Source organism: Macaca fascicularis, chromosome 4 (assembly GCF_037993035.2).
Source record: "Macaca fascicularis isolate 582-1 chromosome 4, T2T-MFA8v1.1".
NCBI classification, from domain to species: domain Eukaryota; kingdom Metazoa; phylum Chordata; class Mammalia; order Primates; family Cercopithecidae; genus Macaca; species Macaca fascicularis.
The window spans coordinates 172,061,674-172,087,795 of NC_088378.1; the positions used below are offsets into that span (position 1 = coordinate 172,061,674).

Consider the following 26,122-nt stretch of genomic DNA (forward strand, 5'->3'; position numbering starts at 1 on the left):
AGGAAGGAAATTCTGACACATGCTACAACGTGGATGAACATTTAGGACATTATGCTGAGTGAAATAGGCCAGTCACAAAAGGACAAATACTGTGTGATTCTACTTGTCTGAGGTTCCTACAGCAGTTGAACTCATAGAGACAGAAAGTCAAATAGGGGTTGCCAGGAGCTGGGACGGAGGAATGGGGAGTGAGTGTTTGATGGGGACGGAGTTTCAGTTTTGAAAGATGAAGTCCGGAGATGGATGGTGGTGATGGCTGCACTACATGCAAATGTACTTAAAGCCACTGAACTGTGCACTTAAAATTGTTAAACTGGTAAATTTTATGCTGCGTGTGTGTTTGTGCATGTGTGTGTGTGTGTATATATATATAGTATATATATACCACAATAATTATAAAGAAGCTAAAATGCATGAATGTCACACATACACTCACTTATTGAGAGACAATTATTTAGCAGTAAACAGGGAAGTAACCACGAGATGCTGATAGATGGTTCACCTGCAAATCAGAAGACCTGGAATCTAGCTTTGGTTTCAGCTTTTCAATCCAACGAGTCACTTGGGAACGACACTCCTGTGCTTCTCTTGGCCTCGGCCACCTTATCTGTAGAACACGCACTTGGATTAAATAATCCCTAGGATCCTTTCCAATTCTAAGGTTTTGTGTTTCTGAGATGGTTTGTGGCCAGGCTGACAAATCTAGCACATTTGTAACTCAGACTGATGTGGCTACAGTATGAGCATATTTCCTTGTCCAAAAGTAGCAGGACTTACTTAAGATGGTGTTACCTAATAGCCCACAATCCTTAAGTGAGAAAAACGCCTTCTAGAATAATGGAGCCGTTGACTCAGGTCAAATCAGCTGACAACCCTGACTCCAGAAGGCTCTTCTGGACCTGAAGGGTATTTAAGGGTATTTAATGCATGCTAGAAGCATTTCCATTAACCGGGTCCCTACCTGGGGGAGCTGAAGACAGTCTGGCCTCCCAATTCCTTCTCCTCCTCAGTACACTGGCAGCTCCGGAGCCTTCCTCGGTGGGCGAGAAACCCTTCAACTCCTGGTGCTGTTGCCGTAAGGAAGTTCTGCGTCCTGGCAGTCTCTTCTGGTGGCCAAGGCTTCAACTGCCCCGTGTTGCCCAGCTCCAAGTGTTGGCATCCTGGTCTCTACTACAGTGCTCTCTCTTCAGTGTGAGCCTAAGTTCTGCCCACTCGGGACTAAGGAAACCCTTCTCCCCAGCCCTGAGCCCAGACAGCACTCTGACTTCAGGCAGCCTGGCCTTACAGCAAATGTGTAGCACTTTGGTCCAGCACTGACAGTTCAGGATGGGGCAGATGATATTAGAGTCACATCTCCTGGTGTGACTCAGTCCTGAGCACAGACCCTTACCCTCCTAGGAAGAACAGCGATGGCACTGTCCCTGCCCCTGGGAGGGAGTCTCGCCACTTAGCCCCAGGCTCACAGCTGGAAATCACGATGGGGGAAATGGGCAGAGACGGCCTCACTGAAGGGCAGTTGCTGACCAGACACTGGCCGATACAGGGACGGTTTGACACGTGTGTGCCAAAGCTCATTGCAAGGTTTCTGCAAAGTCCATGAACACCTGGAGGCACTTCCACTGGTGTCCCGGCTGACCTGCTCCTCATGGATCTCCTTGCCGGCTGACAGCAAAGAAGCTGATCCCGAGCGGGCAAACTGCCTGCATGGCTGTCTTCCCTCTCGCTTTGTTCTTACATGCATCTGTTGCTCCCTTTGTTAGATAACGTAGGTAAAACTGACCTGTGTCTCCCTGGCACCAAGTAAACAACGGACGATAATTAACAGTTTCATTCCTGCATCTGTCAGGGCAAGGTTTTCGTCTCTTCTAGTCAGGGAAGCATAACCTTGGGGCCTCAAGCTTGAACGATGGCCCTAACATAGCATTCCACTGCTTTTTGAGGAGCAGGCCATGCACATGGGGACCTTGAACCCTGCTGCGAGGGGCCACCCCACGGCTGGGGGAGCCTTTCAGGCTGCACCCCATCTCACTTGGCCTTGATTCGCCGACTTCAAATGGGTAGCTATGAATGGCTGAGGACCATTCCTAGAGCTCACTTCACCAGTTGCGTTGAAAACTTCCCACTATCCTGTGAGAACGATGAACAGCACCACAGCCACGCTGGGCCTGTGCTTGTAAAACAAACCTGACTTTGCTTCTCCGCTTCCCAGAAAACACTCAAGAATGATCTGGGAGTAGGCATACTCGTTATTTGCACCTGATGTGCAAGAAAGAGTGCTCAGAAGATCACACAAGAGTCAGACAGGAGGAGGGCTGAGGGGTTGAAACCCTCCCGTGAACAGGTACCTGGCACATACGTGGCACAACATTCTCCTCCAGAGAGTGCTGCTCTGTCTCCCAGGCTGGAGTGCAGTGGCACAGTCACAGCTCACTGCAGCCTCAAACTCCTGGGCTCAAGTGATCCTCCTGCCTCAGCTTCCTGAGTAGCTGGGACTACAGGCATGCTACCATGCCTGGCTAATTTTTTTAAATTTATTTTTTAGTAGCGACAGTGTCTTACTGTGTTGCCCAGACTGGCCTTGAACTCCTGCCCTCAAGGGAGCCCCAATAAATATATTTGTTTCTAAATTCATTCTAAATGTTTGCAGTGTTAAGTATGTGTGGTGAAAGAACAGACGCCTTTCATTTTTTGAATCACATTTCAAATATTGTTACAAAAAGCACATATGACTGTGAAATAGTCGTAGTTTTAGAAAGAAATTATTCTTCATTCCACATCTCTCAAGATTTTTAATTAAACCTTTTATTTTGAAAACATTCAGAACCTAGAGCAAAGTTGCAAGAATATTACAAGTTAATGATGATATGCTCTTCCCCTCTCTTCTCCCACCATTGATACTTAGCCATGCCAACTCTCTCCATCTCTATATTCTACACAATTACAGTGCAATTATCAAATTTAGGAAACTTAACATTGACACAATACTCTTATCTAATATGTGGTGAATATTTAAATTTTGTTGATGGTAACAAAATTGTCTTACAAGCAACTTTTTCCCCTCAACACCAAAATCCAGTCTAGGGTGATGCATCGCCTTTAGGTGTCATGTCCCCTTAGACTTCCTTCATCAGGAGTAATCCTTAGCCTTTCTTTGTTCCATGAGGCTGAAAGTTCGTTTCTGAAGTGCTTGGGGTCTTCGGTTTTGCTGACGTCTCAGTGTGGGGGTTACTTGGTTACGGTGATGTCATCCAGTTATTTTCCGGAAAGACACCTTCTATACTTGGATAGGAAGGAATTTATGAGCAGGCACTAGGCAACTGTAAGTATCACCCCACAATTCCACAAAATGATATTAATATTCAGCGACGATCTTAGCCTGGGCCAGTGATTATTATGGTGGTTTCAAAGTCGTCATTTTCTAATTCCTCTATCGGTTGGCCTTCTGCAAGAAAAGGCTTTCTCATGCATCCTACCCCTTCATTTGCTTGTTTTTTGCCATCATTATGTAGTCGCAGGTTTGTTTGTTTGTCCAATGAGTTGCCACCCACCACCTTCATGAGTCACTTTCATGCTCAATTTGTCTCATGTGTGCCCAGTGGCAGCTCCTTCAAACTAGTCCTTGTGTCCTTTTGTCCCCATCACGTTTTGAGCAGTTCCTTACTTTGGGGCTGATCCTGTACTTTTCCTGCCCCAGCCCTGGAGTCAGTCATTCTCCAGGGAGCTGGTTCCCCGGAGTGGGTCTGGCGCTTGTTCAACAAAGGAAGGAAGATGCGAGAAGGAACTCCAACATCCAAATCCTTCATTTAAGAGAATCTTGCAAATACTAGGGAACAGGTGAACTCTTGCTGTCCGGTGGACTTTAACCTTAACATTTTCCATATTTTAGGCCCTGCATGTTTTTCTCTGGGAAGGGTGTGCAGTCTGCTCTGAGGAGACAGATCAACCTAGCCCTTCTCCAGGACCAACTCCAAAAACCACAGGAATTCATGCTCAGAGGATGACGCATCTCAGAATCAGGTTTGTGTGTATGTGAATTGCTTTTCCCTCGTAGAAAAGAAAATCGCTATCTTATACGGCCGCTTTTGCACAAAATATGTTCACGCATCCCCAGATCGGAAAAATCATTTGTTCCTTCTGTTTCCTGGAAGGGGAAAAGCACCGAATAACTTCTGCAAGCAAGGAAACCTGAGTTCAGTGTGGTTCCCAGGGCCTGCTAGCTCCTTACTGACTGAGACCTGGGCGTTTGGCTGAAGCACACATCTCTAAACAGAGGCCAGTTATATCCTTATCAAGGAGTGCCTGGGGTGTGTGTGTGTGTGTGTGTGTGTGTGTGTGTGTGTGTGTGTGTGTGTGTAAAAAACAGAGAGAGGAATGAAAGTTGTGGAGGTGAGAAAATATTTTGTAGGTTAGATATTAGTCATCAAGAACATTTTTAGATTTAAAATGAGTATCTTGTAGGACAGAAGTTCCTAACACAGAGTTTTTAATATTGTTTCTTTTATTATTTTCTAAAATGACCTTTTAAAATAAAATTCCTCCAGCCTGGCCAACATGGCAAAACCTCATCTCTATTAAAAATACTAAAATTAGGGGGACATGGTGGCGAACACCTGTAATCCCAGCTACTTGGGAGGCTGAAGGAGGAGAATTGCTTGAACCCAGGAGGCAGAGGTTACAGTGAGCCGAGATCACGCCACTGCACCCCAGCCTGGGTGACAGAGTGAGACTCTGTTTAAAAAATAATAATAATAAAATAAATAAAATTCCTCCTTGTGAGACATGACACCACTAACTCACTCCTCTTCCCAAATTTGCAAATCAAGTTATTCAAGCTCTGTTCAATTGATTTTTCCTTTCTGAACAACGCTATTTAATATAAAAGAGTTAACTCATTCTGTTGTTCAATATAAATGAGGATTACAAACTGTAGAGCTATTTCCAGCAGAAGTGCTTCCTTACGGAACCAATTTTTCTTCTAATTAATTCAAATTTATTTTAAACGTGGGAAAGAATTTCAAATACTGTTACATAGATATTCTAAATGTCTAAAATCAACTCTGAAATAAAGTCCCTACCTGGAGCCTCCCTGGCTCACTTTCTCTTCCTTAGCTATTGCCTTTTTCTTTCTTCCTGTATTTTTTCATTGCAAATCTTAAAGTCATGGTAAGACTGAAAACATTCAAACAATTAACTGAGCAAGGTAACCCCCATTAGAGACAACGCAGTGAATACCTGCAGAGGGGGCTGTGGAAACAGTGACTCAGGCTGCACGTGGAGTCGGGGGTAGGAGTGAGGAGGACCCAGGAGGGGCCTGGCAGGGGAGCCAGAAGGGCAAAGAGCAGCAGGAGCTCCACGGGACTTAGTGGGTGAGCAGGCAGGCGAGTGAGGGTCTTGTGGGGTGCTGGGAGCAGGCAGGCGAGTGAGGGTCTTGTGGGGTGCTGGGAGTGGATGAGCTGAAGTTTAAGGAGTGGCCAGGGTCCTGATCGCCAGGGGTCTGTCATCCTCAGGGAGGAGCTGGACTTTCCGGTGAGCACAAAGCAAAGCCCTTTGATGAGATGCTTTGCTTCAGAAGTCACCTTGGCAGCTGTATCTGGGAATGGATGCAGCGGCTCGAGAGTGAACCCGGAAAGGCCGCAAAGGCGGTCCCTGCCTCAGTCGAGGCGAGGCTGTGGCCTAGACTAGGTGGTGGGCTCGTGTGGATGTGGAGAGAGGTGACTGGGGCCTGGGTGGATTTTAGGGGTAGAGCTGGCCTGACTTACTGATAAGTAGATATGGAGACGGGAGGAGTCAGGAGGTCTGTTTGGGGCCCGTCAGTGTGGAGCCCAAAGAGAGGCTGTGCTGACAGTGACAGCTGAAGCTGCGAAGTCAAGGTCTGCTGGTTTTCTGGCCCATAGCAAGCCCTTTCCTGATGTGCAGGGGTCCCAGGGCCCAGTACTCCATTCTTTGGCGGTAGCCGATTGACCCTGTCCGGGCTCATTGCTCATCCGTGCATCAGGGTCCTTCTATGAGAGCTTTTGAAGTCAGAACCAGTGAAGAGAGTCGATCCAGCCCCTCCCATGCTCCCTTTACTCTCTTGAGGAAGAAGGTCTGCAACAGGAGGATGCAAAACCAATGCTGAGAGAAGAGAGAGGGAGTGGGGACAGGGAGAGACAGAGCGAGAAGGGAGAGAAAGAGAGAGGGGGAGGGAGAGAGGGGGAGAGAAGACAGGGAAAGATGGCAGGGAGGGGGAGAGGAAGAGATAGGGAGAAAGACCGAGAGAGAGGAAGAGGCAGAGAGAGAAAGGGAGAGAGAGGGAGGTGGGGGAGAGAGACACTTGAATGAAGTCTACAGGTTAGTTAATAGTGTTATCATTGTTAACTTGATGACTTTGATCATGGTGCTATGGTTATGGGTGTTAATATTTGAGAAAGCCGAATGAAGGATGAACAAAAATTTTTCACCCTAAGTGAAAAGCCGTAAGTCTGAAATATAAAACATTAAAACATTTTCTAAAAATAAAAAATCTAGGCAAAAATTATAGCCCCTCAAATAATGCTTTTGATATAATTTGTGCCTAGTCAATTTCCTAAAAACGTTGTTTTTCTCTTGAAAAATATAAGGTGCTTTGTAGGTTAGTCTTGGCTGGTAAAAGGGAAAAGTGTGCAAGATAGAGCATGCTCTAAAAAAGTAAACGCATAGCATGAGGGGCTTCTAATTTCCCAGCTGCCCCTTTTCGCATGGAGGCATTGTTTTAAACAAAATCTTGTTCTTTAAGCAAAAGCTCCAGGTGAGGAGTGAGGGGTGAGTCTGGGGCCCCCTCTGGCTCTGGGGAAACAGGCTTTAAAGCTGGGGCAGCAAGTTCCCAGCCTAGAGATTTGGCTGCCCTTCTAGTTACCTGATTTTTCCCCTGAATGTATCTATCCTTCCCCATCTTTGGGTCTTCCCTTCTTCATGTTCTTTGCTCAGTGTACAAGGTGCCAAGGTTAAAGCCTTTCTTTTCTTCCTAATGCCGCTTGACATCACGGAGCATCTTGTGCTGGGTGTGGTGTGTGGTCTCAGAATGTCTCTGCTCAGTTTTGCTCAAAAGCCTTGCTCTTCCCGGTCTTTTGTCTGCTTCTGACAACCTTACCCAAAAGAAGTGCAAGTCAACACACAATCACATGGCTGCAGCAGCCTAATTGTTCATAAAACTAAGGTGCATTGAACAAAGAAGTGAGACTGCCAATTTGTTTTGTATCTTGTGTCTTATTTTATTTTGACTCAGAGCGTGTATTTACTTACATGGTGGAAATCATGCCCGGGGCAGAGGGGAGATGTTCACCACATTTTCTTATATTTTAGAGAGATGTCACTAATGTGGATTCTGTGAGGCAAAGTTTGTTGTAAACTTGGAAATAATGATCATTTGTGGCCCATAGAACCATTGTTTCATGTAATTCTCAGGAGTTGAACTTAAGTTAACATCAACACGGGGCAGAACCACACTATTCTGAAAGTGATTTGAGGTTAGTGGCCAGGGTGAAAGCATGCGTCTCTTCCACAGAGGGCTGAGCTGAGACACGGCGTATTCGGTAACTCATGCATGATGAGTCCCACAGCTGGCTCTGTAGCTTCTTGGCCCAGTGTTCTGGTCTCCAAGCCCAATCACGCCTTGTTAGGGTTTCGTGGTGGCTTATGCTGGTGCATTCCATGCAGGGTTGGTGGGGTCGGGTGAACATCAAAAGGTTCCGTGTGAGGGGGGAGCTGCTCCTACCAACCATTCTGACTCTCAGAAGCGTCTGCCAGCATCATTGGTCTACCAGATTAGACTGGGAACCTTTTTAAAGACAGGATTTCTCCTTTCTCATCTTTTGAAAACAGCAGTAGAGCCCACCTCAGAGGGTTTTGACATCACCAATTTTGACCTCAGAAAAAATAATGTGTGTTTTCAAAACTTCAAGTGATCCCTGAACACCAGAATCTTGGGAAAACCATGGTGGTCCTTGCCAAAGCTTCCTCCCTGCCATGAACATAGGCCCTACAGGTAGTTCCCAGCACAGTAAATGAAACGGTGTCTGCGTTGGACAAAAGGCATCTCAAACCTCCAGTAGCCTAGTTATTTTGAACAGTTTTTTTTTTCTTTTTTGCGTGAACAAATTTCAGTGCAACGAAGAATCAGAATGGCCACATGAAGTAATCCTAAGTGACACTAGCCTGATATAGATCCCTTTCAATGCAGTTCCTGCCTTCCAGGTGAGACACAGTCCTCAACTCTGCAGATACCTACAGACAGTATCCCCTTTGCCATGTTTGACCTTCCCTGTTTCCAACCCTAACATGATGGTTTGTGTTTGTCTTTTGTGTAAGAAGGTAGTTGGTGTTTTTTTGTTTATAAGAATTATTTTGGAATTCCTTCCCTGATAAACTGCTGATAGACTGGGACCAGATCGGATAAGGTTTGGTGTTGAGGACACCTGTCAATTGTTTTGTCAAGATAGAAGGTCCAAGACACAGAGGTGGCTGGAGTGCGGAGACCAAATGGCCCGAGGTGGACAGGAGGCTGTGGGAATACCAGTTTGGGGCTTTGTCTGTTCACGCAGCTCTTGGGAGACAGAGGTGAGACCCAAGAGAGAACTTCTGTGGTTCAGAGAAGGCACCTCACCTGTAGGGGGTTAGCTGTTTGTCTAGGGTGGTCCCACGAATCACCCAGTCACATCAAACTCACAGAGCAGTGACGTGGTCATTTTTTACCTCACAATAGCATGGATATAATGCAACAGAAAAAGACTTGCAATAAAATAATACATTTTCTAAACGGAAGGTGGGGATGGTGTAAGGTAAGTTAAAACACCATACAGCTCTTTTAGCAGGTTTTTTGTGGTTTTTTGTTTGTTTGTTTTCTAGAAGGAAGGGAACAAGATTCCCTGGGTACTCAGAGGGCAGGCGAACGATGAATTTCATATATTCCCCACCTCTAACGTAAGATGGAGACAAAGTTTGCCAAGTTTTGTAATGACTTATTTGGAGCAGTGATTGATGAAAAAATATTGTAAAGTAGAAATACAGTATCACAGAAGATTATAGGACCTATCATGAGACCATATAATTGTATATCCTCATATATCTTATGTGTGAAACTTTTGTGCCTATTTTAACAGTGTTTTACAAGCTTACCGTATTAGAACAGGCCCCTGCTCCCTGCTCTGAAGGCATACAAATTCACCGTGGCCTTTTGAACGTCCTCAGTCCCAACTGCACCATCAGAATTTGTAAAAGCAGCAAAAGGTCAGAGTTCGGAGGGCAGTTTGTATCTCGTGCAGGAAACTGGCAGGTAAGCAATGATGATGGTCCCTGGGAGTCACTGGGCCTGTGAAAACCCTGCCAGGGGAGTTTGGCTTCCGGTTTCTTCCCTCTAGACTTCAGTGTTTTTGTGGGTACAGCTCTGCAGACATTGACATGGTTTTTAAAAAACGGAGGAGTTCAGCTCAGGGGCAAACATACAGACCCATTCAGTCTAAACTATCACTTTAAAATAGAGATTTCCTACCCACATGAGCGGCTTAGAATCCCTACCACCATTGTCAAGTGTTTGTTTCTGAAAAGTAAATAAGATCAGAATGAAGAGCCGGTGATCAAAGGAACACAGCATTATTTGTAGCTGCCTACAACAGTGCGGGCTGGAACGCCTATTATTGCTGCTCAGAAATGAAGACGGTACCGTCAGAGATGGTTCCTTTGATCATTTCTCCAAAGCGATCTCGTTGTCAGTGGACAGCTTCCCAGAAGACAGTGTAAAACAGCCCAGAAAGCACAGCACAAAAGACATGCATTTCAGCTTTCCCAGGAACAGACTTCAAAAAGCCTTGCTGACAAACGTTCCCAACTCAGCTGGGTACCAGGAATGGGAAGCGCAGGTACAGGCCATGCCCGGATCCTAAGCGTTCATGTTTCTCTGTGGCCAGCTTAGGGTTAGGGCTTCATGAACGGGCACATCAAAAGCTCCTCTCAGGCTTTCCCTTGAAGAAATATATAAACTAAGAAACGGAGAAAGCCTCACAGTGGAAAAGTCGCGACTCTTCCATCATGCATTTTTCAGATCTTTTGAACTGCGTGACTCCCACTCAGCCCTGATGTTCGTGGATGCTGACATTGTTTTTACAAGCATCTGCTGCCTGGACGTAGAGACAATCGTTGGCATCTACATGGCATAGCCCATTTTTGTTCCAGAAAGAGCCAAAGGTACGATGGTTTACCCATCCATATGTAACCTGTGTGAAAACAGAGTATCCTAAGACTGATGGAGTGGACTCTCTGTGGCAATAAGATGCCAAGTGATAAAACAGATCCAAGGCCATGCACACCCTCCTACACTTAAACAATAAGCTCTGTTCTAACTGCCACAAGGTTCTTCTTTCTCTCTAGTGGCTGAACAGCACTGGTCATGAAATAAGCAATATCGAAACAATTGCAGCAAGCTGACTAGTTGACACCCTATTCCACCAGCCAGAACTAAAGCTTTGACTTGACAAGAGGCTGATTTCAGTCACTTTCTCCTTATGTGCCTTCAGGCCCTTGCTTCGCCTTTTGATGTGTAGGTCCTAATTGCAATGCATTTAAAGGTTAGATCTCTGCCCCAAAGCAAGCATGTCCGTGTGACATACACATTAGCTTACTATGCATGAGCGCGCCCACCTCCATGACTGTCCACAGCTCCCTCCTATAACCTGCTGAATATGTTTACTTAGCCAACCTGCTCAGCATCCATTTCTGCCTCACCTTTCCCCAGTAGAAGTCCGTGCCTTCAGTCTCTGCTGGAGGCTACACTTCCCAGCCCGCAGGATGGCCAGTCTGCAGGCTGTAACCCCCTATAGGAAACAAAACTCTCCTTTCCAATTCATAGATCGGGTGATTCTAACTTGACATCTGTCTCCTTCGTAGGTGGCCTTTAGTGAGCCAGTGGCTCTGATTCATGTGGTCAGATTCTGAGCTGGCAGACACAAGGACAAGCCCGCGAGAGGTGTGGCAGGACTGGACATTCTATGTAGGTCTGTGTGTGACGGTTTTGTGAATGCATCTATTTGATGTTCTCCAAACCAATTCTAAATGAAGCAGGACGCAGCCAAATTGAAAGGAGCTTGTTCTTGATACCTTTTATGGACTGAATTGTTTTCTCCCGAAAAGGTACGTTGAAGTCCCTCAGTATGCGAACTTATTTGGAGGAATAGGATCTTAAAGAAGTAATCGGGTTAAAATCATGTCATTCAAGTGGGCCCTAATCCAATATAATCGATGTCCTTATTAGAGGCTAAATTTGAACAGAGACAGATGTGCATAGAGAGAAGCCGGTGGGAAGAGACACAGAGAGAAGGCAACCATCCATCTGGAGCAGAGCTTCCCTTATAGACCTCAGAAGGAACCAGCTCTGATACCCTGGTTTTGGGCTTCCAGACTCCAGAACTGTGATACCATAAATTCTCGTTATTTAAGGCTCACCAGTCTGCCAGGCTTTGCTATGGCGTCCTGAGGAAGCGAGTGTGAAACTTAATTCATCAGTGCCAAAAACATCTTGGCAGTTAAACTGCTGTTGTAATACTCGTGTATTGATACGTGGTTCAGAATTTTTCTGCGGTCTTCCTCAGTATGTATGTACAGCAAAAGCTTCAGAGAGAAACTCCAGGCCACGCAAACTCATGAACTAAACTCGGGAGAGGTGGCTGGTGATGACCTGGAAGGGAAAGATGAGTGTCTGGCACAGGACGGGACCGACAGAAGGCGGTTGTGTGGTAGGGTTGGGGAGGGGGGAGCGGCCAGCTGATGTTGGGAGAGGCGGAGCAGGTGGGTTCTTCCTCTGGCGAGGCCACAGGTGTGGTCCGTCTTGGAGCAGGATCCACAGCCATTGAACCCTGAGGAACTGTGAAGCTCCTGCTGCAGGTAGGAGAGAAAGAGAAGGTGAGAAGATAGGAGGAAACTTCACAACGCCCTAGACACAGGCTACAGGTGAGGACACTGACCCCTGGGCAGACACACTGGAGCTGCTATGTAATGGGATCCCGGGAACACGGAGGGCTCCTGGCTTTGTGCTGAGATGCCTGGAAGTCAAAGGCACATGGAGATGGCGAGCTGCACAAGGAGAAGTGTGAGCTCCTCCTTCCAAACTACAGAGAGACCTGGGATTACCTTGTCCCCGATCCTTACTGACTGTGGAATCCAGAAAATTCTCCTAACCTGCAGTCTCAGTTTTCTCATCTCAAAAATGGGGTTAATATTAGTGTATTTATCACATTATGTTGTGAAGATTAAATGAGATAATGAACATCTGGGGCATAGGAAGTGCTCAATAAATGTAGGCTAAATGAAAAAGAGATCCCCAGACCAGCATTATACAACTTACACGGATCCTATTGCATATTCCAGGAGGTAGAGTAGCTTTTTTTTTTAATTAGTGGTACAGATAATAAATTACTGTGCACAGAAAACAACTAACAGGCAGTGCCGGCATGGGTTTAGGATACTGCTCCTCTTTCTTCTGTGCAGACATGAGTGGCCTCCAGGCCACAGCACTGTTACCTTGGTTTGTCTGCAGCATCCATCAAGGCACATGGGAAATACGGCTTTCAGGGACACCGAGTTGTGGAATTTATTCATCCCCTCAGCAAGAATTTGCTGAGCCCCTGCCTTGTGCCAAGCAGTGCCACCTGCTCTCAGCTCGCGCCTGGTGTTCTGACAGAGGGAGGCAGACAGCAATGGCCCAGAGTGTCAGAGGGGGTTAGTGCCGCAGACCAAGAGTGAGGAGGGAGTGCAAGGTTCCAGCAGGCCGCATGAAAAAGCACAGCACACAAGATGAAATGGATTGGGTGCACCTGCTCAGAATGGGGGGCTAGGGAGTGTCTCAAAGTTAGAGTTTCATTTTCAAGGAGGTTCTGATACCTCTGTTACTATACCTAGATTGGTGTTGAGCCTCCGTTTCTCTGAGGTAATTTGAGGGGTGTCTGATGGAGAATATATGATGAATAGGCACAGAAGGGAATGCCCACCCACCGCCAGGCTCCCAGCACTGCCTCTGTAAAGGAGAGATCAATAGGCCAGGAGAACCAGATCAAAGAAAAAGAAAAACAGGAAAAGTTTATCCAGCCAGTTGTTGTCTACATCTCCATGTGGGCCTTGTCCTCGTGCCCACGGCTTCACTTTCTTTTCAGTAACAACTTTACTGAGATATAGTTCACATACCACAGAGTTCACCCCTTTAAAGTGTAGCCTTCAGTGGTTTTTAGTACATTCCCAGAGTTGTGCAATCTTCCCACAATCAATTTGAGAACATTTAAACCACCCCCAAAAGAAACCCCATCCCTATAAGCAGTCCCTCCCCAGTTCCCCCAGACCCCCAGCCCCTGGCAACCACTAACCTACTTTCTGCCTGTAAGGATTTGCCTTTTCAGCACATTTCATATAAATGCAGTAGTACCACGTGTGGTCTTTTGTGGCTGGTTCCTTTCCCGTAATGTCTTCCAGGTCCACCATGTCACAGCATGTGTCAGCTACATGATCACGTATGATTATTCATGCCTGAATCATATTTCGTCAGCTGTGACCTATCACATTGTGTCTATCCAGTGTCGGCTGGAGGACTGCCGGCCTCATTTAATTTCCCACCTGTACGAGCCTGTATACCCAGCTCTGCTGCCCACTCAGCCCTCTGCGCTGTTCTTGGCTTCCCACACCCCGAAGCTGGCAGGAAGCTGTTGAGGATGGAGAGGGAAGGAGGCAGGGCTGGGGGTCGCAGACAGCACAGCAGTGAGATCGGTGTATCCTGGGACTCTTCCTCTCTGGCCTTAGTTCTTTCTCCCTCGCCAGGTCCTACACCTGAAAACACCCGTCGTCCTCCTCCTCCCCGCCTGCCAGAGTTTTGGGAGCAAATCCTGTAACTGCGCAGATGCCCTCTGAGATGTGTTCCTGCAGCCTGCCTTCATTCCCCTCCTTGCGGTCAGGGAGAGCTGCTCCCAGCGCCTCCCAAGCCTTCGCTGCAGTTCTGGAGCTTCCATCTGGATCCTGCCCTTACATAGTTTCTGCCCACCCTCAGCCACGGCACGAGAGCGTGAGCTCCTCAGGGGCAGGACCAGACCTTATGCATCTTGACACTCCATGGTGCCTAACACGTGTTCTTACCGTGGGGATGTGGAGCTGGGACACGCAGCCCGGCCTCCCTGAGATCCGAAGGACAGAGGGGCTCATGCCCCATTGCTGTGAGTGCTGCCAGCACCATCCCCTACCCGCCTCTCTCTAGACATCGCCCTCTGCTGAAGGGACCCGCCCTGACCATGGTCCCTGGAGTAGCCTCAGTTCAGTGATGTCCTTGTGATAAGAGGGCCCTGTCCCTCTCACCCCTATTCCGCACAACTTTAAAGGGCTGCCCCACTCCGGAGATATTCCTGTGGGGTCCCTGAGGCTTTTGTTTTGGCCACTTGGAAGCCCAACCTGTCCCTCTGCCCATCTGCCGCTTTCCCTCCCCACACGTGTTGGTCCTGAGAACATTCTCAGATAAATGTCCCGAACCGTCATCGCCACAGCAAAGCGACTTCCTGGGCAATCACCTACAACAGCCATGTAAGAACAGGAACTTGAAAGACGTTGAGTGAAAACAACTTATCATTCAGAAAGGAAAACTTGCCTTATAGATAAAACTATTCATTATTACTTAGCTAAAATAGTCATAGTTACTTTACAAATGTTTACAGCTCCCCTGGCTTGGAGACCAATCTAATCTGTTTTTTTTTTTTAACATTCAGTCTCTTTATGTCTATGGATATGTAAATGTTTAATTAAAACATCTTCGTATAAAATAAATGGTGGTATAAGTAAGTGGAAAAAAAACACTTACCTGCAGAGAAAATTTGTGAAATATATTTTTCACACAAAACAGTAAATAGAATATCCATATTTCATTCAAATAATAGTGAAACAAATGCCCATCTATCTTCCAAACAACTGAAGAAATACAATATCCCTGCTAACATAGATAGAAGCTCTGTTGTGCCCAGTTAACTGTTATCCTGAATGGCCAACTAGCTAAAGGATAGATTAGATAGATAGATAGATAGATAGATAGATAGATAGATAGATAGATAGATACATACATACATACATACATACATACATAGATGATGGATTGGTAGATGGCTGATATATGTTAGATAGATAGATAGATAGATAGATAGATAGATAGATAGATAGATAGACAAATTGGATACACAGATACATAGATGATTGATAGGTAGATAGATACATACATACATATATACATACATAGATGGATTGGTAGATGGTTGATACATGTTAGATACATACTTACATACATATATACATACAAACATACATGGAAGATGGATTGGTATATGGTTGACATATGTTAGATAGATAGATGATAGATTGATAGATGATAGATAGATAGATAGATGATAGATAGATAGATGATATATAGGTGGGAGATAGGTGGATAGATAGATGATAGATAGATAGATAGATAGATAGATAGATAGATAGATAGATAGATAATATATAAATGGGAGATAGGTGGATAGATAGATGATGATTGATAGATAGATAGATAGATAGATAGATAGATAGATAGATAGATGATATATAGATGGGAGACAGGTGGATAGATAGATAGATAGATAGATAGATAGATAGATGATAGATAGATGATATATAGATTGGAGATAGGTGGATAGATAGATGATAGATAGATAGATAGATAGATAGATAGATAGATAGATAGATAGATGATAGATAGATAGATAGATAGATAGATGATAGATAGATGATGATAGATAGATAGACAGATAGATAGATGATATATAGATGGGAGATAGGTGGATAGATAGATGATAGATGATAGATAGATAGATAGATAGATAGATAGATAGACAGATAGATGATAGATAGATGATATATAGATGGGAGATAGGTGGATAGATAGATGATAGATAGATAGATAGATGATAGATAGATAGATAGATGATGATAGATAGATAGACAGATAGATGATATATAGATGGGAGACAGGTGGATAGATAGATAGATAGATAGATAGATAGATAGATAGATAGATAGATAGATAGATAGATAGATAGATGATATATAGATGGGAGATAGGTGGATAGATAGATGACTGGTGATGGGTAAATAGATACATAAGTAGATGATGCATAAATGATGGATGACAGGTAGGTAGATATAGATGTAGATACATAATCATGTACACACATAGTGTAGTTTTTAGTGTTTGTTTCTTTCATATTTTATTTAACTGGAATTTTATACCATATTTTTTTTCTGTGACTTGCTGTTTTACTCAATTAGGGTTGTGATTCACCTGTGTTGATGTGTGCCCCCAAGTTTCATTCACTTCCACTGCTGTGTAGGACTCCCTGTGTGACTGCCCCATAGCTGATTTAGGCATGATATGCACTGAGATGTGGTCAGAGTTTGGGGCAATTGGGTTTCCTGCAAGCTGTGCACCTTGTGTGCACGTGGACTCCCAATTGTTACAGTGTGACTGTGGACTACTGCTCAGGTCCGGCACACAGCACTAGTTTCTCCAGGTGTGTGTCTAGGAGTAGAGTCACTATGCATAGAATATAGGCATGTTCTAGTTTGGTGAGTCATTCCAGACCTTTTCCAAGGGGTTCCACTGATGTACACCCTCCCACACAGCGGATGAGAGCTGGTGTTCCTGCATGCCCTCCCTAATGTCTGCTTTTAAGATGGGCCAATTTGGTGGAGGTGAAATGGCATGTCACTGTGGTCTCCAGCTGCCCTGCCCCAGTGCCACTGAGATGAAGCATATGATTATGGGCTATTCATCTTTCCTCCTCTGCTAAGTGATGGCTCAAGGCTCTCACTTTTTTATTCTATTGAGCTGTTTGTCATTTTATTATAATTTGTAGCTCTTTATATCTTCTGTGCATGCATTCCTTACTAGTTTTATGTAATACAAACATTTCTCTTTCAGTTTTTAACTTTTTTCACCCTTTGTTGCGTTTTTTGATCAATATATATAATTAAATTGATTACTTAAGTTAAAATTAAATTCTCAAAGTTTAATGTGGTCTAATTTATCAAGTGTTTTCTTTAATATTTGTACATCCTTGTCTTGTATAATAAATGTCTCTGTTTTAAATTTGTAAAGGGATTTTCTTACATAATCTTCTACACATTTTACGAATTTGTTTTTTATAGTCATTTTTCTATCTGAAATTGATTTTTAAGACTGGTGTAATATAGAAATTCACTTTCATTCTTTTCCATTTGGATAAGCAGCAACATTAATTTTTTAAAGTTTTTTTAATTGATAATGCATTCACACGCAGCAAAATATCAAAGCAACGTCAAATGGCTTACAGTGAAAAGTCTTACTTCCCCTCCCTCACAACCCACTTCTCCCCCTATGCACCTACAGACAACCACTTGTAGTCATTATTTTATAAATTTCCCTAGCATCTCTATGTAAATGCAAGAAAATGTGAAAACATATTTCCATTTTCCTTCTTTGCTGGACTCTTAAGAAACTTGTTTTTCACAATTAGCAGTAACCTTGGCGATTGTTCAGTGTCACTACCGAGACCTTCCTCGTTCTTTTTGGGGGATGGTACAGAGTTCCACTGCACAGTAAAGTCATACCTAGAGAGTTTCTTTTCAGTCATGATGTAACAGACTGGATCCACCTCCCTCCCCACCTTAAGCAATTGGAATTTCTGAAGCTAAATTAGAGAACGCAGGAAGTTGTAGAGACAGGAGTGATAACAAACTCCAGAGATGTGCGGCACATTCTCCTTGAGTCTCTGAGTTGGTCGTGATCTGCACGTAAGTGTGAGAAAACCTGCAAGGCTGGGAACCACCTGGGAAACAGTAAGGTGAGCAAACTCAGGGCCAGGAATAGAGGTCACACTGGAAAGACCTGCTAACATACACCCATGGGGTGAAAGTCTCAAAAGGATTCAACTCAAAAGCGGGCCCACACCAGGTCAGAATACTTCCAGATCCACTTTAACTTCTATCAGTAACTTAAATGAAGACATCCATGGACTAAAGTCAATTCCAAGCAATGGAACAATGTTCCGGCACAAAGACTAGAAATACATTTTAAGTACAACAAAACTCAGCACCTAATAATGCAGAGTTCTCAGTGTCTTGCTTCCAATAAGAAATTGCTAGACATGGACAACAAAGAAAGAAAGAAGGAAAGAAAGAAAAAGAGAAAGAAAGAAAGAAAGAAAGAAAGAAAGAAAGAAAGAGAGAGAGAGAGAGAGAGAGGAAGGAAGGAAGGGAAAAAGGAAGGAAGGAAGGAAGGAAGGAAGGAAGGAAGGAAGGAAGGAAGGAAGGAAGGAAGGAGGGAGGGAGGGAGGGAGGGAGGGAGGGAGGGAGGGAAGGAAGGAAGGAAGGAAGGAAGGAAGGAAGGAAGGAAGGAAGGAAGGAAAGAAGGAAGGAAGGAAGGAAGGAAAAGAAAAAAGAAAGGAAGGAAGGAAAGAGGGAAGGAAGGAAGGAAGAAAGGAAGGAAGGAAGGAAAGAGGGAAGGAAGGAAGGAAGAAAGGAAGGAAGGAAGGAAGGAAGAAAGGAAGGAAGGAAGGAGGGAGGGAAGGAAGGAAGGAAGGAAGAAAAAAAGAAAGGAAGGAAGGAAGAGAAGAAAGGAAGGAAGGAGGGAAGGAAGGAAGGAGGGAAGGAAGGAAGGAAAGAAGGAGGGAAGGAGGGAAGGAGGGAAGGAAGGAAGGAAGGAAGGAAGGAAGGAAGGAAGGAAGGAAGGAAGGAAGGAAGGAAACATAGAAAAATGCGGCCCTTGTCTCCACAACGCTGCTCCACAAAGTCCAGCCACCTCCGCCTCTCTGAATTCCAAGCTCAGCAAGACGGTGGTATTTTGCTTAGTTTCCCCAGCCTGACACCGTTCAGAAAACGTTCCCAGGCAGAAATCAGGGGCAATTTTATGGCTCCCCTTGTTTGCTTCTTTCTTCTCAGGAATTATTTTCCCATGCTGCCTTGACTGAAGTCTGAAAACAATTTGTCGTTTCCGTTGTCTGGTTTCCAATCATTTAAGAGTGGAGGACAGGTCCAATACCATTTACTCTGTTGCGTCTGAAAGCAAAACTGATAGTTTATTTTTATAAAAGAATTTTAGAAATAGTTTGCCTAGATTTTTTTTAAAGAGAAAAATATTCTCTTTATATTTTTATTGAGATTACTGTTAACCTCTATTAATAACTTGATAATGTCAAGTTTTTCTATCCAAGAACATAGTATCTCTTTCCATTTGTCCATTTTTTATTTTATTTGGTATTTTTTCAGACTGTTTTAAAGCTTCCCACAGAGAGGTTTTACACATTTTTTGTTAGGATTATTGCTGGGCATTTTAGTGTTTTTAGTGCTATCGTAAGTGGAGCCTTTTTATTTTCATTTTAAATTCTGTGTTGTTTGTATCTATAAATGTATATTAATTAGTTTTCTTTGGACTGTGATGCTGAGATGTGGAGTTTTTCATTGTGCAGCTAATGCTACTGGAAACAGTCTCTTCAATCAAGTGTCTTAAATCATCTGAGTTCAAGTCTGTTTCCTGTAAGGAAAATGCTATTGGTTTCTACAAAGAAAATACATGTTTACTACAAAACAAATGAGAATTAAATTGACATGAGGCTTCAAAATGCTGAGAATAGCTTTGACTCCAGAACTCTGCCCAGCTGGACAGCCCTTTGAGAGTAAAGTCCACTAAAGACATTTTAGACACATAAGAAAAGACCTGGGAAGCCAGAATCTTGCTCCCTTCTTGCTCACCTGAAATTTCCTCACGTTCATTGTGACACATCAGGATCTTTCACATGAGATTTTTTTTTCACGTGCTGTTACGTCTGCACTAAAAGCCATACACTAACTCCCCCAGGCTTCTTCCCTTAAATCCGCTTTTTCCTCAGCATTCAACAGTCAGTTCCCTTCAGAAGGCTTCCTTGAGTTCCACTTCCCTATCCCCAGGCACACCTGCTTCCAGGTACTTCCTCCTCTGTGTTCTCAGTGCCCTGCTTTCTCCCTCTGTACACACTGAGCTCTCTTTTCCATCCTCAGACACCTCCATGTATGGAACACCATATCTGAGATGTGATTGGCACTGGAGTAATGTGGACTGGATGAAGATATGTCTATTCAAGTCTTTTGCCCATTTTTAATTGGGCGTTTGCGTTTTGTTATTGAATCATAGAGTTAATTGTATGGTCTGGCTAGCAGACCCTTATCAAACATATGATTTGCAAAATAGTTCTCCTGTTCTATAGGTTGTCTTTTCACTTTATTTATAATATACTTTAAAGCACAAAGCTTTTGGTTTTGATGGAACCCAATTTTTCTATTTTTTTTTTCTTTTGCTACTTGTGCTTTTGGCTTCCTGTGTAAAAACCCCTTGCAAAATCCAAGGTCATGAAGATTTACTTCTGTGTTTTCTTCTAAGCACTTTATAGTTGTAGCTGTCTTTAGTTTTATATATAACCAATATAGTTATTGGTTCAATTTGAGTTAATTATTGTAAATGATGTGAGGTAAGCACCCACCTTCATTCTTTTGCATGTTGGTAGCCAGCTGTTCCAGCATCATTTGTTGAAGAAACTGTACTTCCCATTTGAATTTTATTGGTGTCATTGTTGAAAATCAATTGGCCTTAGATGTATGGGTCTATTTTTGGGCTTTTAGTTCTATTCCATTGGTCTATATATTTATCTTTATACCAGTACCATGCTATTTCAATCACTGTAGATTTGTAGTAAGTTTAGAATTAGGAAGTATACGTCTTCTCTTTCAGAATTTGTGTGTTTGTGGCTATTCTGGATACTTTGCAATTCCCTATAAATTTGAGAATCAGTATTTCCATTTCTCCAAAGAAAGGCCATTAAAATTTTGATAAGGATTACATCAAATCAGTAAGTTTTTTTGAGAGTATTGCCATCTTAACAATGTTAAGTTTTCTAATCCATGAACATGGGATATCTTTCCATTTACTTATGTCTTCTTTAATTTCTTTAAGCAATATTTTGTAGTCAAACAATGTCAGTGTACAAGTCTTTCACTCTCTTGATTGAATTTCTTCCTAAGTATTATATTCTTTAGGATGCCATTGTAAATTGAATTGTTTTCTTAATTTTCTTTACTTATAATTCATTTCCAGTGCACTGATTTTTGTACGTTAATGTGGTATCCTGCAATTTTGCTAAATTTGTTAATTATCTCTCATAGTTTTTTGTAAATTTTAAAGGATATATATATGATTATATCATCTGTTAATAGGGTAATTTCACTTTTTCCTTCATTTTGGATGTCTCTAATCTCTTTTTCTTGTCTAATTACTCTCAGAACTTTGTATTACTTCATTTCGACACTGCTATAAAGATATTACTTGAGACTGGCTAATTTATAAACAAAAGAGGCATAACTGACTCACAGTTCCACGCAGCTGAGGAGGGCTCAGGAAACTTACAATCATGACGGAAGGTGAAGGGGGAGCAGGCATCTTCTTCACAAGGCAGCAGGAGAGAGCGAGCAAAGGGGGAACTGCCAAACACTTTTAAAACCATCAGCTCTCGTAAGAGCTCCCTGTCATGAGAACAACATGGGCAAAACCACCCCCATGACCAGTCACCTCCTACCCTCTTACCAGGACCTCCTTTGACACATGGGGATTCCATACCCGGCTAATTTTTTGTATTTTTAGTAGAGACGGGGTTTTACCATGTTAGCCAGGATGGTCTCAATCTCCTGACATCATGATCCGCCCTCCTCAGCCTCCCAAAGTGCTGGGATTACAAGTGTGAGCCAACGTGCCTGGCCATGTTAATTCTTTTTTAAGTGATGAGTAGAATCCATCAGTGAAGCCACATGAATCTGGACTTTTTTGTTGAGAGGCTTTAGTTTACTGATGCAATCTTTACATATCATAGGTCATTTCCAATTTTCTATATCTTCTTCTTGATCTAATTTTTTTAGCATGAAATTGTTCATAATATTCTCTTATAATCTTTTTAATTTCTGTGAAGTCAGTAGTAACGTTCCCATTTTTATTTTTGATTCAGTAATTTGAGTCTTCTGTCTGTTTTTTAAGTCAACCTGGCTAAACATTTCTCAATTTTGTTGATCTTTTCAAAGAAACAACTATTGGTTTCATTAATTTTCCCTATCATTTTTCAATTCTCTATTTTATTTCATTTCACTCTATTATTTTTACCTTCTGCAATCTTTTGGTTTGGTTTACTCTTATTTATTTGGTCTCCTATGGTGTTAAGTTGTTTGGAAATCTTTATGCTTTTTAATATAGGCACACACAACTACAAATTTATTCATAAGCACTGCTTTTGCAGCAGCCTATAACTTCTGGTTTCTTATATTTTTGTTTTCATTTGCCTTTGAGTATTTTCTTAATTTCCCCTGGGATTTCTTCTTTGACCCCTTGGTTATTTAACAGTGTGTTGTTTAATTTCTATACATTTGTAAATTTCTAAATTTTCTTTCTGCTTTTGATTTCTAGTTGACATGGCTTGGACCTGTGCTCCCACCAAATCTCATGTCAAATTTTAGTCCCCAGTGTTGGAGGTGGGGCCTGGCATGGGGTGGTTGGATCATGGGGGTGAATTTCTCATGAACGGTTTAGCACCATTCTCTCAGTGCTGTTCTCATGACAATGAGTAAGTTCTTATGATATCTGGCTGTTTAAAAGTGTGCAGAACCTTTGTCTCTCACTCTTTCTTGCTCCTGATCTCACTGTGTGAGAAACCTGACTCCTTCCTTGCCTTCTGCCATGATTGTTAAGTTTTCTGAGGTCTTCCCAGAAGCCAAGCAGATGCCAGCATCATGCTTCTTCTACAGCCTGCAGAACCGTAAGTCAATGAAACTGCTTTTCTTTGTAAATTATGCAGTCTGAGGTATTTCCTTATAACAATGCATGAACAGACTAATTCACTGGTTTTATTTCATTGTGGTCAGAGAAGATACTTTGCATTATTTCAATGTCTTAAAATTTATTGAGTTTTTTTGTGGGTTAACATATGATCTGTTCCAGAGAAGGTCCCATGCACATTTGAGAAGAATGTGTATTTGGGGTAGCGTGTGTATTATTGGGTAGAATTTACTGATATGTTTGTTAGTTTATAGTATTGTTCAAGTTATCTATTTCTTTTTGATCCTCTATTTGTTCTATCCATTACTGAAGGTGGGATGTTAAAGTCTCCAACTATTCCTTTCTACTATTCTGTCAATGTTTGTTTCACATACTTGGGGACTTTCTTGTTGCATAATTGCTGTATACCCTTGCTTGGCTTATCTTTTTATAAATATATAATTTTTATGCCTCCGGTGACAGTATGTGACTTAAAGTCTCTTTTGTTTTGATATTAGTCTAGCAATCCCAGCTCTCCTTTGGTTACTCTTTGCATAAAATTTATTTTCTTCACTCATTCACTTTCAACCTGTATGTGTCTTTGAATTTTAAGTGAGTCACTTGTAGACAACATATAGTTGGATTATGTGGATTTTTTCATTCTGCCAATCTCTGCCTATTCTAAAGACAGAAGTACCTTCTTTTCTCATCAGTAAATACTTTAAGTGTGAATATACTAAATAAAAGAGTATCAACTGACGAGTTTAGTATATTCACATTTAAAGTATTTACTGATAAGAAAAGAAGGTACTTATGTCATGTTGCTTTTTGTTTTCTATATGTCTTATATCTTTTTTTGTTCCTCAATTCATAGGTAGACATGTAGATCAATGCAGTAGAATTGAGAGTTCAGAAATAAACTGATAAATCTATAGTCAAAAATTTTCTGACAACTGTCACAAGACCATTCAATGAGAGCAAGAAGAGTCTTTCCAAAAAATGATATAGAACAACTGGATAGCCAATACAGAAGAATGGAATTGGACCTGTACCTCAAACCATGTGCAAAAATTAATTCAAAATGGATTAACGACCCAAATTTAAGAGCTAAAACCACAGAAATAGTAAAAGAAAACATGGAGTAAGTCTTCATGACGTTAGTTTGCAAAGGATTCTTATATATGACATGAAAAACAGATGGAAAGTTATGCGTTCCCAGGAGAGAGTTACAGTTCTGCCTTGGATGAAGGTGTAAAGTAAGTAAGATACTGTAATAGCAGCGGAGATGCTCTGCCAGACCTCCCTTCAGGAAAGGATTTGCTGCCCAGTGTGGGGAATGAGGGCACACACTCTCCAGCTGCCAGGTCCTTCAAGGTCTGCCTCCCTGGAGGCCCCACTGTCCTGAGGCAGCCTGGTTGTGGAGAACCCAACTTGTCACAAATATCCACGTAGGTCATTTTAGATGGGAATGGGGAAAATTTGGAAGAACTAATTAAAATTGCAAAAATGAGTAAATTCCTTGAAAAGGGGAATGCAACAGATTATTAGCAGAGGATTGAGAGGTTGACAGCTGGTTTTAATTCTATTCATTCAATGGTCAGACTTGGAGCATCTACGTCATGCTAGGTGGTAAGGTGTGGAAGTAGACACAATAAAAAATGATAAAGGGGATATCACCACTGAGCCCACAGAAATACAGAGAAGACTATAAACACCTCTATGCAAATAAACTAGAAAATCTAGAAGAAATTGATAATTTCCTGAAGGCATACACCCTCCCAAGACTAAACCAGGAAGAAGTCGAATCCATGAATAGACCAATAACAAGTTCTGAAATTAAGGCAGTAATTAATAGTCTACCCACCAAAAAAAAAGCCCAAGACCAGACAGATTCACAGCCGAACTCTACCAGAGGTACAAAGAAAAGCTGGTACCATTCTTTCTGAAATTATTCCAAACAATAGAAAAAGAGGGACTCCTCCCTAACTCATTTTATGAGGCCAGCATCATCCTGATACCAAAACCTGGCAGAAACACAGCAAAAAAAGAAAATTTCAGGCCAATATCCCTGATGAACATCAATGTGAAAATTCTCAGTAAAATACTGGCAAACCGAATCCAGCAGCACATCAAAAAGCTCATCCGCCACGATCAAGTTGGCTTCATCCCTGGGATGCAAGGCTGATTCAACATTCACAAATCAATAAATGTAATCTATCACATAAACATAACTAACGACCAAAACCACATGATTATCTCAATAGATGCAGAAAAGGCCTTCGATAAAATTCAACACCTCTTCATGCTAAAAACTCTCAATAAACTAGATATTGATGGAATATATCTCAAGATAATAAGAGCTATTTATGACAAACCCATAGCCAATATCATACTGAATGGGCAAAAGCTGGAAGCATTCCCTTTGAAAACTGGCACAAGACAAGGATGCCCTCTCTTACCACTCCTATTCAACATAGAAGTTGAAGTTCTGGCCAGGACAATCAGGCAAGAGAAAGAAATAAAGGGTATTCAAATAGGAAGAGAGGAAGTCAAATGGTCTCTGTTTGCAGATGACATGATTGTATATTTAGAAAACCCCATCATCTCAGCCCAAAAACTCCTTAAGCTGATAAGTAACTTCAGCAAAGACTCAGGATACAAAATCAAGATGCAAAAATTATAAGCATTCCTATACACCAATAATAGACAAACAGAGAGCCAAATCATGAGTGAACTCCCATTCAAAATTGCTGCAAAGAGAATAAAGTACCTAGTAATACAACTTACAAGGGACATGAAGGATCTCTTCAAGGAGAACTACAAATCACTGCTCAAGAAAATAAGAGAGGACACAACAAATGGAAAACAATTTCATGCTCATGGATAGAAACAATCAATATTGTGAAAATGGCCATACTGCTCAAAGTAATTTATAGATTCAATGCTATTCCCATCAAGCTACCATTGACTTTCTTCACAGAACTAGAAAAAACTACTTTAAATTTCATATGGAACCAGGAGAGAGCCCATATAGCCAAGAGAATCCTAAGCAAAAAGAACAAAGCTGGAGGCATCACCTTACCTGACTTCAAACTACACTACAAGGCTACAGTAACCAAAACAGCATGGTACTGGTACCAAAACAGATAGGTAGATCAGTGGAACAGAACAGAGGCCTCAGAAATAACACCACACATTTACAAACCATCTGATCTTCAACAAACCTGACAAAAACCAGAAATGGGGAAACAGTTTCCTATTTAATAAATG

The 26,122-nt window shown here is 42.5% G+C and overlaps 1 long non-coding RNA gene across 1 annotated transcript in view; it reads left to right on the plus strand.

Annotated features, from left to right (window-relative positions):
- Positions 1 to 15,993, plus strand: part of LOC123572866 (uncharacterized) — a 36,036-nt gene extending 20,043 nt beyond the window's left edge. Inside the window, exons 2-5 of the long non-coding RNA XR_006697400.3 lie at positions 3,887 to 4,017; positions 8,122 to 8,211; positions 9,117 to 9,289; positions 13,810 to 15,993. This is a non-coding gene — a long non-coding RNA (uncharacterized lncRNA). The remainder of the gene's footprint in view (positions 1 to 3,886; positions 4,018 to 8,121; positions 8,212 to 9,116; positions 9,290 to 13,809) is intronic.
- Positions 15,994 to 26,122: the final 10,129 nt, after the last annotated feature.